The sequence below is a fragment of the Mesoplodon densirostris genome, chromosome 1 (genome assembly GCF_025265405.1).
Source record: "Mesoplodon densirostris isolate mMesDen1 chromosome 1, mMesDen1 primary haplotype, whole genome shotgun sequence".
Lineage (NCBI taxonomy): Eukaryota > Metazoa > Chordata > Mammalia > Artiodactyla > Ziphiidae > Mesoplodon > Mesoplodon densirostris.
In genome coordinates, this window is record NC_082661.1 from 208,158,581 (window position 1) to 208,172,641 (window position 14,061).

General features: G+C 38.0%; 1 protein-coding gene across 2 annotated transcripts in view; it reads right to left on the bottom strand.

Moving 5' to 3' along the window:
- MARCHF1 (membrane associated ring-CH-type finger 1) overlaps nt 1–14,061 on the bottom strand; it is a 304,632-nt gene that overhangs the window by 162,823 nt on the left and 127,748 nt on the right. The gene's annotated exons all lie outside the window — the stretch shown is intronic.

Genomic DNA, 14,061 nt, shown 5'->3' on the forward strand with positions numbered 1-14,061 from the left:
ACAAAAAATCTTAAAATTTCTTTGGAGACACAAAAGACCCGGAAAAGCCAAAGCAGTCTTGAGGGAAAAAAACAGAGCTGGAGGAATCAACCTCCCTGACTTCAGACTATACTACAAAGCTACAGTAATAAAGACAATATGGTATTGGCAGAAAAACAGAAATATAGATCAATGGAACAGGATAGAAAGCCCAGAGATAAACCCATGCACCTATGGTCAACTAATCTATGACAAAGGAGGCAAGGATAAACAATGGAGAAAAGAGAGCCTCTTAAATAAGTGGTGCTGGGAAAACTGGACAGCTACATGTGAAAGAATGAAATTAGAACACTCCCTAACACCATACACAAAAATAAATTCAAAATGGATTAGAGTCCTAAATGTAAGACTGGACACTATAAAACTCTTAGAGGAAAACACAGGAAGAAAACTCTTTGACATAAATCACAGCAAGATCTTTTTTGATCCACCTCCTAGAGTAATGGAAATAAAAACAAAAATAAACAAATGGGACCTAATGAAACTTAGAAGGTTTTGCACAGCAAAGAAAACTACAAACAAGATGAAAAGACAGCCCTCAGAATGGGAGAAAATATTTGCAAACGAATCAATGGAGAAAGGATTAATCTCCAAAATATATAAACAGCTCATGCAGGTCAGATATTAAACAAACAACCCAATCAAAAATGGGCAGAAGACCTAAATAGACATTTCTCTAAAGAAGACATACAGATGGCCAAGAGGCACATGAAAAGCTGCTCAACATCACTAATTATTAGAGAAATGCAAATCAAAACTACAATGAGGTATCATCTCACACCAGTTAGCATGGGCATCCTCAGAAAATCTACAAACAACAAATGCTGGAAAGGGTGTGGAGAAAAGGGAACCCTCTTGCAGTGTTGGTGGGAATATGTAAATTGATACAGCCACTATGGATAACAGTATGGCGGTTCCTTAAAAAACTAAAAATAGAATTACCATATGACCCAGCAATCCCACTACTGGGCGTATACCCAGAGAAAACCGTAATTCAAAAAGACACATGCACCCCAATGTTTACTGCAGCACTCTTTACAATAGCCAGGTCACAGAAGCAACCTAAATGCCCATTGACAGATGAATGGATAAAGAAGATGTGGTACATATATACAATGGACTGTCACTCAGCCATAAAAGGGAACGAAACTGGGTCATTTGTAGAGATGTGGATGGATCTAGGGACTGTCATACAGAGTGAAGTAAGTCAGAAAGAGAAAAACAAATATCGTATATTAACGCATATATGTGGAACCTAGAAAAATTGTACAGATGAACCGTTTTGCAGGGCAGACATAGAGACACAGATGTAGAGAACAAATGCCTGGACAGCAAGGGGGAAAGTGGCAGCAGGGGTGGTGGTGGTGGTGGGATGAATTGGGAGATTGGAATTGACATATATACACTAATATGTATAAAATGGATAACTAGTAAGAGCCTGCTGTATAAAAAAATAAATAAAATAAAATTCAGAAATTCAAAAAAAAAGAAAAAAAGAATGAGGGATAGTGGGGATGAGTTGGTAGAAGGAGGGGATGAATCAGTGATGGCTTTGGCAGCAGCAATAGCAAAAGCTCGTCCTACCAGCCCACCTCTTTCCATCTCTTCCTCAGAAATTATGACCAGTCATCATCTCTAAGTATCTGTGGGTTCACATAGATCTGGGTGGTATGATGGACAGACCATAGTGGATGCTGCCAGGGTTCCACCAACACCCAATTTGGCCCCTTTTACCATGTGAGGCCCTGACTCCTGAAGCATCTGGGCATTTTGGTTTCTAAAGTTCTGCAACTGGGATTCTCTTTGGAAAACTGCCCTGGGCGTCTTAGCTTCCTGATGAGAGAGAGTCACAGTTCCTGGACGTTTCCCTCTGTGTAAGTGACCTGAGCCTGGATGGCTGGTGAGGAGGATAGAAGCCCTGCTTCTCTGCCTCAGGTGGGGACAACGTCAAGTTCATTTCATACTGCAGGGTCCCCTTGCAGGATCGGGGGGACTTTTCTTGACTTCCTCTTCCTGCCCTGCTTCTCCTAATATACTCTCACAATACATCATTGCAAAAGATTCCCATCTCAGCATCTACTGTGGGACACATGACATAAGAAAGATTCCTATTACAAATTCATGTGGAAAAGTGGAGTAGGATATTTGAGCCTAGAATTCATGGCATAAATCTGGGCTAGAAATATCTATTTGAGAGTTGTCGGCATATTGATTCTATATAGTAATGAGGCTAGATGAGTTCACCTAAAAAGTAAGTGTATATAAAGAAAAAGCCGCATGATATAAGAAGGTCTCAGGCTCTCTTAATCTACCACCACCACTTTTACTAATTCAACTAAATTTTTACTCATTTCCTCAGTTTCGGTCTCAGGACAGATCCTGACCCAGGCTCTATGAGAGTTCTCAAATTAGTCCACCTCATTTCTAGCTGTTTCCTAATTCTACATCCCATTTTACTGCATCAACCTGTCAAATTTACCCTCTCAAGGTATGCAGTCTGAAGGTATGGCTGATATATAGGTCCCTTGTATAAGCAAACCAAGATGGACCTCTCACTAACCCAGAACATTAAACGCCTGTACAGAGATGCAAATACTTGGCTCGGGTTCAGCTGTACGAACTCCCAATACATGTTAAATTGGGGGAACACATTCACCTTGACCTTGCTGGAAAACACATTGGAATCTTAAAGGCAAATCTGGCAAAAGAGGAAGAGATGAAGATTTACAGAAGTAAAATCAAGGTATTTATTTGATCAAAAGAAAACACCTATTTAAAATGTACATCCTTAAAAATGTTTGTTGAATAAATTGTGTTGGCTATACTATACACCTTTATTTATTGCAGAATAAGCTGGGGCACACAGAGAGGGAAAGGAAACACTTTAGCATTAATATTTCATACAGTATGTACTGTCTTTACCTTAACATTGTATATGATATTTCTAGGTAGATACCGACTGAACAATTTAGATGATGCTTTGTCAAGTAAGTGAGGTCTAGGGAACATAATAGGGAATAATGGAAGCTAACTGAAACATCATTTTAAGGTAGTAGCTTTTGAATTTCTTTTCATAAGTAGATTAGATTTCATGAGCTGCTTCCTACATAGACCAAAAAGCATAAAGTGGCTTGTTTCAAAGGAAATGCTAGATGTTGATTTCAACTGAAAGTACAAGCCTTTCTTTCCTTTTGACAGTTTGCTCTTGAAAGGTTTTTCTTGTGAAATACATAATATACTGTTGCTAGTTGAATGTAATGAACCCTCACCCTAGAAAGAAGAAAAGAAAAGCTAAATTTGGCTAATTTTGCTTCCTGAGGAACCTATTTGTGAGCCATATGTGTGCTAAAAAGTAGCAACAAACACTAATATCAAAAGCAGCTTTTCAGAGGAAAAGTAAGTGAGGAAAAAATGAAAACTGGCATGTTCACACTGAGATATTTTGACAATCTCACATACATTGTTTTAAACTCATATAGCTTCTCTGTAGCTTTTGGAGCAGCATTAACATATCCAAGGCACACAAATCCTATTAGAGTAAAAAAAAAAAAGAAGAGTCACAAGTATATCTTATATGTCCTAAAACAAGCTAGAAATATAAACTAATAAAAAACTCAAAGATGGAATGACCAGAAAACTCAAAGTATAATCGCAACTGAATAATATAGGGTAGAAATATTCAGAGGTAAAGACTAAGGAGAAAAAGTTTAAATGTTGACTAACAATTCAACATTTGCTATTTATCCCACACTTGGATATTTCATATTCACAGCAGCAAGATCACTCCTGAATATCAAAAATAATAATGTTCCGTTTCTAATGTTCTGTTTACTAAAAAATGTCTCAAGGATCTCGATGGATTCTAAATCCATCTCTATGTTTCCAAGCCAGGGAACACTTGTACAATTAAAGAGAATGTATCCTACGACCAACGTTCCATGTCAAAGGTCCCTGAAGATTATTTTGAGTACCTTTCTTCTTCTAATCCATGTTTTCTGGCTTCCATGCCTTGTACTTATATGCCTTTAAACATACTTTCCGTGTATTCGATCAAGTCACACCCCTCCTTCAAGTCCTTGTTTATATACAGTTCTTCCCTAGTGCTATCCTGTCACCAGATGGGAACGGTCATTCCCTGAGCTCTCACAGCCTGCAGTCTGTACTCTTTTAGCTGGAGCACCAGAGGGTCCCATGACTATGCTCAAGGGCAGTGATCTCCTAGGACCCCTCATAGGACTGAACTTGTAGCCATATTCATCCCTACGGTTTATTACAGTGAAAGGACACAAAGCAAAATCAGCAAAGGAAAAAGGCACACAGGGTGAAGTCCAGAGGACATTAGGAGCAGAGTTCCAAACTTCCCCAAGTTTACTCCCAGGGGAGTCATACAGATGCGCTTAATTCCTCCAGCTGTGAGCTGTGACAACAGATGTGAAGTGCTGTCTACCAGGGAGACGCATGAGAGACCCAGTGTTCCAACTTTTTAGTGGGGACTGGTCTTATAGGTACCAATTGTCTAGCATGTATCCAAACCCCAGACTCCCAGAAGGAAAGCAGGAATCTAGTAGGATAAACTGGGTTTTTTTGCACAATTTAGGCATCATACGCCATTCTTACCAGTTAGGGTGGTGGTACCCCACTACTGAAATCCCAGACGCCGACCAAGGGCCAGGCCTTTCTAAAGGTGAGAGGCGCAGGGTTGCTTGCTCTGTTATCTTTTTTGCACACAGTTCTACTTAATATATATTAAATTATAATGTATGTATATATTAAATTACAAGTTATATATCTATGTCATATCTCAACTCCTTCACTGTAAGCTCACTGAGGACTTGGAGGGGATTTTTTCATTACTCCGTCATTCCCAGTATAGAATAAGATTGCTGATGGAGACATTCCACAACTACTAATGACTAGAAGGTCTGATTCATTAAGAAACTGTAGGAAACAGGCAGGAAAGCAGACTCAATGGCATGCAGGATGGTTCTGCTATGCCAGCCTGGATGGAGTCCTCTGAACTGTGACTTCCCTTTATCAAAGGATCAGGGATGGCACAAACTTGACAACAGTTAAGGAAGATGCCCATTATGAGTTTTAGTGCTACTGACCTAACAGAATTTTTATTGTTAAAAACACATGCACTTTTTAATGAAACAAGAATGTGCACTATTTTTTCAATAAAATTATGTCACATCAAAAACATTTTACTTAATTCTAAATTTAACTTAATCCTGTCCAATCTGTTACTTATTCTTATTCCACCGAGAAAACAATATATATACTATAACCCGTGTCACAAATACACTTGCTCACAAAAAGATTACTGAGTACTTACTGTACTGTGAGACATCAGTATTAAGAGCCCCATAATAAGAGCAGCTCAAACTTACACAGTGCTGGGTACTGTGCTAAGTACCCCTCTGAGAGAGATATTGTTAGATATTCTTATTTTACAAATAAAGTTACTAAGGAAGTTAAATATGCTTTTAAGCAGTTACTCTGAATCCATACTCTTAATTACTCTGTTATGCTGACTATCACACCCTTGAGAAACTCAGTCTTTTTTGACATAAAAATTATTTTGGCAAAATTAGAGAAAATATACCCTTGTTTGACTTTAATGTCTTTTTTTCCACCACTTTAAAAGTTAAGGGACTCGAGGAGACCTTCAAGATGGAAGAGGAGTGAGAAGTGGAGATCACCTTCCTCCCCACAAATACATCAGAAATACATCTACATGTGGAACAACTCCTACAGAACACCTCCTGAATGCTGGCAGAAGACCTCAGACCTCGCAAAAGGCAACAAACTCCCCACGTACCTGGCCGTGTGACTGACAGGGCCTTGGTGCTCCGGCCAGGTGTCAGGCCTGTGCCTCTGTGGTGAGAGAGCCAAGTTCAGGACATTGGTCCACCAGAGACCTCCCGGCTCCACGTAATATCAAATGGCGAAAATCTCCCACAGATCTCCATCTCAACACCAAGACCCAGCTTCACTCAAAGACCAGCAAGCTACAGTGCTGGACACCCTATGCCAAACAACTAGCAAGACAGGAACACAACGCCACCGATTAGCAGAGAGGCTGCCTAAAATCATAATAAGTCCACAGACACCCCAAAACACACCACCAGATGTGGACCTGCCCACCAGAAAGACAAGATCCAGCCTCATCCACCAGAACACAGGCACCAGTCCCTTCCACCAGGAAGCCTACATAACCCACTAAATCAACCTTAGCCACTGGTGGCAGACACCAAAAACAACGGGAACTACGAACCTGCAGCCTGCAAAAAGGAGATCCCAAACACAGTAAGTTAAGCAAAATGAGAACACAGAGAAACACAAAGCAGATGAAGGACCAAGGTAAAAACCCACCAGACCAAACAAATGAAGAGGAAATAGGCAGACCACCTGAAAAAGAATTCAGAGTAATGATAATAAAGATCATCCAAAATCTTGGAAATAGAATGGAGAAAATACAAGAAACGTTTAACAAGGCTGTAGAAGAACTAAAGAGAAAAGAAACAATGATGAACAACACAATAAATGAAATTAAAAATTCTCTAGAAGGAGTCATTAGCAGAATAACTGAGGCAGAAAACGGATAAGTGACCTGGAAGATAAAATAGTGGAAATAACTACTGCAGAGCACAGTAAAGAAAAAAGAAGAAAAAGAATTGAGGACAATCTCAGAGACATCTGGGACAACATTAAACACACCAACATTCGAACTATAGGGTTCCCAGAAGAAGAAGAGAAAAAGAAAGGGACTGACAAAATATTTGAAGAGATTATAGTTGAAAACTTCCCTAATATGGGAAAAGAAATAGTTAATCAAGTCCCGGGAGCACATAGAGTCCCATACAGGATAAATCCAAGGAGAAACATGCCAAGACACATATTAATCAAACTATCAAAAATTAAATACAAAGAAAAAATATTAAAAGCAGCAAGGCAAAAACAACAAATAACATACAAGGGAATCCCCATAAGGTTAACAGCTGATCTTTCAACAGAAACTCTGCAAGCCAGAAGGGAGTGGTGGGACATACTTAAAGTGATGAAAGGGAAGAAGCTACAACCAAGATTACTCTACCCAGCAAGGATCTCATTCAGATTCAACAGAGAAAGTAAAACATTCACAGACAAGCAAAAGTTAAGAGAATTCAACACCACCAAACCAGCGTTACAGCAAATGCTAAATGAACTTTTCTAGGCAGGAAACGCAAGAGAAGGAAAAGATCTACAATAAAAAACACAAAACAATTAAGAATATGGTAATAGGAACATACATATTGATAACTACCTTAAACATAAATGGATTAAATGCTCCAACCAAAAGACATAGACTGGCTGAATGGATACAAAAACAAGACCTGTATATATGATGTCTACAAGAGACCTACTTCAGACCCAGGGACACATACAGACTGAAAGTAAGGGGATAGAAAAAGATATTCCATGTAAATGGAAAGCAAAAGAAAGCTGGAGTAGCAGTTCTTATATCAGACAAAATAGACATTAAAATAAAAACTATTACAAGAGACAAAGAAGGACACTACAAAATGATCAAGGGATCAATCCAAGATGAAGATATAGCAACTGTAAATATTTAGGCACCTAACATAGAAGCACCTCAATACATAAGGAAAATGCTAAGAGCCATAAAAGGGGAAATTGACAGTAACACAATCATAGTAGGGGACTTTAAACCTCACTTTCACCAATGGACAGATCATCCAAAATGAAAATAAATAAGGAAACACAAGCTTTAAATGACACATTAAACAAGGTGGATTTAATTAATATTTATAGGACATTCCATCAAAAAGCAACACAATACAATTTCTTCTCAAGTGCTCATGGCACATTCTCCAGGATAGATCATATCTTGGGTCACAAATCAAGCTTTGGTAAATTTAAGAAAATTGAAATCATATCACATATGTTTTCTGAACACAGTGCTACGAGACTAGATATCAATTACAGGAAAAATTCTGTAAAAAAATACAAATACATGGAGGCTAAACAATACACTACTTAATAACCAAGAGATCACTGAAGAAATAAAAGAGGAAATAAAAAAATACCTAGAAACAAATGACAATTAAAACATGAGGAGCCAAAACATATGGGATGCAGCAAAAGCAGTTCTAAGAGGGAAGTTTTACAGTGATACAAACCTACTTCAAGAGACAAGAAACATCTCAAATAAACAACCTGAGCTTACACCTAAAGCAATTAGAGAAAGAAGAACAAAAAAAACCCCAAAGTTAGCAGAAGGAAAGAAATCATAATGATCAGATCAGAAATAAATGAAAAAGAAATGAAGGAAACGATAGCAAAGATCAGTAAAACTAAAAGTTGCTTCTTTGAGAATACAAACAAAATTGATAAACCATTAGCCAGACTCATCAAAAAGAAAGGGAGAAGACTCATATTAATAAAATTAGAAATGAAAAAGGAGAAGTAACAACTGACACTGCAGAAATACAAAGGATTATGAGAGATTACCACAAGCAACTATATGCCAATAAAATGGACAACCTGGAAGAAATGGGCAAATTCTTAGAAAAGCACAACCTTCCGAGACTGAACCAGGAAGAAATAGAAAATATAAACAGACCAATCACAAGCACTGAAATTAAGACAGTAATTAAAATCTTCCAACAAACAGAAGCCTAGGATCAGATGGCTTCACAGGTGAATTGTATCTAACATTTAGAGAAGAGCTAACATCCTTCCTTCTCAAGCTCTTCCAAAATATGACAGAGGGAGGAAAACCCCAATACTCATTCTATGAGGCCACCTTCACCCTGATACCTAAACCAAAGATGTCACAAAGAAAGAAAACTACAGGCCAATATGACTAATGAACATAGATGCAAAAATCCTCAACAAAATACTAGCAAACAGAATCCAGCAGCACATTAAAAGGATCATACACCATGATCAAGTGGGGTTTACCCCAGGAATGCAAGGATTCTTCAATATATGCAAATCAATCAATGTGATACACCATATTAACAAACCGAAGGAGAAAAACCATATGATCATCTCAATAGATGCAGAAAAAGCTTTTGACAAAAGTCAACACCGGTTTATGATAAAAACCCTCTATAAAGTAGGCATAGAGGGAACTTACCTCAACATAATAAAGGCCATGTATGACAAACCCACAGCCAACATCATTTTCAATGGTGAAAAACTGAAACCATTTCCACTAAGATAAGGAACAAGATAAGGTTGCCCACTAGACCACTATTAATCAACATAGTTTCGGAAGTTTTAGCCACAGCAATCAGAGAAGAAGAAGAAATAAAAGGAATCCAAATGGGAAAAGAAGAAGTAAAGCTGTCACTGGTTGCAGACGACAAGATCCTACACATAGAGAATCCTAAAGACACTACCAGAAAACTACTAGAGCTAATCAATGAATTTGGTAAAGTAGCAGTATACAAAATTAATGCACAGAAATCTCTTGCATTTCTATACACTAATGATGAAAAATCTGAAAGAGAAATTAAGGAAACACTCCCATTTACCATTGTAACAAAAAAGAATAAAATACCTAGGAATAAACCTTCTTAGGGGGACAAAAGACCTGTATGCAGAAAACTATAAGACACTGATGAAAGAAATTAAAGATGATACAAACAGATGGAGAGATATACCATGTTCTTGGATTGGAAGAATCAACATCATGAAAATGACTATATTACCCAAAGCAATCTACAGATCACTGCAATCCCTACCAAACTACCAATGACATTTTTCACAGAACTAGAACAGAAAATTTCACCATTTGGATGGAAACACAAAAGACCCCGAATAGCCAAAGCACTCTTGAGGATGAAAAATGGAGCTGGAGGAATCAGGCTCCTGGACTTCAGACTATACTACAATGCTACAGTAGTGAAGACAGTATGGTACTGGCACAAAAACAGAAATATAGATCAATGGAACAGGAGAGAAAGCCCAGAGATAAACCCACACACATATGGTCACCTTATCTTTGACAAAGGAGGCAAGAATATACAATGGAGAAAAGACAGCCTCTTCAATAAGTGGTACTGGGAAAACTGGACAGCTACATATAAAAGAATGAAATTAGAACACTCCCTAACACCACAGACAAAAATAAACTCAAAATGGATTAAAGACCTAAATGTAAGGCCAGACACTATCAAACTCTTAAAGAAAAACATAGGCAGAACACTCTATGACATAAATCACAGCAAGATCCTTTTTGAGCCACCTCCAAGAGAAATGGAAATAAAAACAAAATAAACAAATGGGACCTAATGAAACTTAAAAGCTTTTGCACAGCAAAGGAAACCATAAACAAGACCAAATGACAACCCTCAGAATGGGAGAAAATATTTTCAAATGAAGCAACTGACAGTGGATTAATCTCCAAAATTTACTATCCGCTCATGCACCTCAATATCAGAAAAACAAACAACCCAATCCAAAAATGGGCAGAAGACCTAAACCGACATTTCTCCAAAGAAGATATACCGACTGCCAATAAACTCATGAAAGAATGCTCAACATCACTTATCATTAGAGAAATGCAAATCAAAACTACAATGAGGTATCAACTCACACCAGTCAGAATGCCCATCATCAAAAAATCTACAAACAATAAATGCTGGAGAGGGTGTGGAGAAAAGGGAACCCTCTTGCACTGTCGGTGGGAATGTAAAGTGATACAGCCACTACGGAGAACAGTATGGAGGTTCCTTAAAAAACTAAAAACAGAATTACCATACGACCCAGCAATCCCACTACTGGGCATATACCCTGAGAAACCATAATTCAAAAAGAGTCATGTACCACAATGTCCATTGCAGCTCTATTTGCAATAGCCAGGACATGGAACAACCTAAGTGTCCATCAACAGATGAATGGATAAAGAAGATGTGGCACATATATACAATGGAATATTACTCAGCCATAAAATGAAATGAAATTGAGTTACTTGTAGTGAGGTGGATGGATCTAGAGAGTGTCATACAGAATGAAGTAAGTCAGAAAGAGAAAAACAAAACTGTATGCTAACACATATATATATATATGAAATCTAAAAAAAAATGTTTATGAAGAACCTAGGTGCAGGACAGGAATAAAGACACAGATGTCGAGAAAGGACTTGAGGACACGGGGAGTGGGAATGGTAAGCTGGGATGAAGTTAGAGAGTGGCATGGACTTATATACACTACCAAATGTAAAACAGATAGCTAGTGGAAGCAGCCGCATAGCACAGGGAAATCAGCTCGGTGCTTGTGACCACCTAGAGGGGTGGGATAGGGAGGGTGGGAGGGAGACGCAAGAGGGAAGGGATATGGGGATATATGTATATGTATAGCTGATTCACTTTGTTATACAGCAGAAACTAACACACCATTGTAAAGCAATTATACTCCAATAAAGATGTTAAAAATAAAAAAGCTAAAGGACTCAAATATTACTAGGATTTGCCACCTCCTTCTTGGTAAGTTATGTGGTCTTAATGAAGAGTTTATCACTTAGTAATTCATTAAAAAGTAGTGAGGGCTCAACAGTGGATTTAGGATTTGTGGCTGTCATTCTGAATATAAGTAAAAGTAGCATTATATTGGCTTAAGTCTAATAAACTTAAGCACACTGAAATCTTTTCACCCCCATGGGTGTGTGATGGTTTGCATTTTTGTGACTGTACAATTAGAATGACTGTTTAAGGGGAGAGCTTTTCTTTTCTCTCTGAATAGAATGCATTTTATCATTAATTGTCTCCCACACAAGCCTGCAATTAAAATGTATCAAATAAATTGTTTAGTCGTAACTGAAAAAAAAAAAGAATGAGTCTAGAACATTTATGATGCAGTTTGGCAAACCGGTCAATAAGACCTGCCAGTTCATGTTCCTAATCTAAGATAAATTACCATCAAAATGGATAACAACCAATATTTATATCTAATACCTTTTGCAGGTCATCTATAAATAGAATATGGATTAGCAAATAGTTGTTAGACTGATGACGTCTCAGACTTGTCTTACTGTCCCAAACTTGTATCATCTTTGAATAACATTTCTTCATACTACTCCTATTTTAAAAGTGTTATCAATAGTCTGTGAATACTGTTAATACAAAAGAAAAAAGTATTTCTGAGAGTAATAAGATGTACATGAAAGATATACATTAAACAGTAATAAAATCAATAGTTTGTACTAATAAAATCAAGAGCATTGCTCTTGGAGATGCAAATACACACACAAAAAATATAGCAGAGCCTGGAAGCCAAATTCATAGAAGGGAAACTACACTTCTGACTTTCTCTTAAAGAATAAATGAAAAGGTAAAAGCTATAAACAAGCTGCATTACGTCAAAGTCAAACAGCAGTTTGGAAATGCAGATACAATTTTACGCCTGGATCACGAAGCAACTGGCATGACAAAGGAGTTGTCCGTACTGCCTACAGGTTTCTAGGTCAACATTAACACTCACATTCAGAAAGATGATGATGCTCTGTAGTTGCAGGCAAGGCTCTCCATGATGTGATGGAGAGGATTGACATTTGAAAGGTATTGTTTTGATGTACAACCACTTAAGAAAACCTTCAATGACTGATACCATCGCCTCATGTCCCAGTGGAGGCAAGTGTGTCTCAGGGCGGTTAAGTGAGTGTCTTGGGTCCCATAAGTAGGAAGTAACAGTGGTGACTTACACTCACATCCTCTGCCTACACGGCTAGTGCTTTAACCACTGGGCCACAGGGGCTCTCAAATGTTAGGAGGGTGCCCAGATTGCAATGCCCTTAGAGATGTACAGTTCCAGCTACTGAGATACAATTCTCTGTGGGTCTCTTGCATCTCTGCACGTCTTGGAAGCAGAAACACTGACTGCTTTTGTTCTGGACTATCTTACTAAGCTTGTACAGTGGACAGCACTGCAACACAGTGATGTGGTCTCCCTGTGGAGCACTGGACAGGCATCCTTACTGTGTATTAAAAATACTAGCGTTTCCTAAGAGCAGGATTCCATTCCCATACTCAACCCAGTGTGTTGACAGGTGTCAACTGACCATCTTAACATTGTCTCATAAGAATCAGCCTCAGGAAACCCACTTAAGAAAATGCTGATAATCTGGCTACTGCTATTTTTCAATGAGTAATAAAGTCCTTTGTTCGTGAAAACAAGACAAAACAAAACAAAAACTTTTCTAAATTGTAAGTGGGTCGATGTTCTGTAGTGCCTATGGTTTATTGCTGTTTTGGGGGCCCCCTTGAAGGAAAATAATACAAAATTACATTTACAAAATTGAGCTCAGGACTGTGGTGTTGGCAAGTGAGGGGCCCTGCTGTGGAAGTTCTCGTCATGGTAAATTCAGCTTTGTCAGAATTATATTTTTGGAAGTCATAATTTTCCAATTTCACAAATGGCCCTAGATGATTTTTCACTCCCCAAGTACCAAGTCTATAAACTGCATAGTGCCTCATCTTAGAGAATAGCTCTTAATTTTTGTTTTCTAGGAGAAATAAAAATCTAGAGGATCTCTCCCATGCCATGAGATTTTCAACACCCTCGTGTCTTGCTTGGATTTATAGGCAGTCTAGGGAGTATTTTGGTTTTTTCATCCATTGCCTCTATAAAGCAAATATGACCAAACTAGTGTCTTAAATTAAATTGTTTTCTAAAATCTGTCCTGGTTAGATTCCAGCATAGTTGAGCCCATACTCCTGGAAAAATTGAATTCATGGGAATTGTAGCATGATGTTGATAGAGTTTCACCCTGGGTGTGTGGTAGCTTTCTGAGCCGAAGTGAGAGAAGAAACATATTTTGAGTGACACTCGGAAAGTAGCAAATTATCTTTTGCATACAGCACTGAAGACGAAAAATAGCTTCACTCATTTTGCTGTATGAAATCAATCACAGTAAACTCTTAAAATATTTAAGACCATTAACAAGTCATATTTGTGTATTGCTCACAGATAACAATAGCAGGTTAAATGTTAGAAAATATTTACTTGAACTCA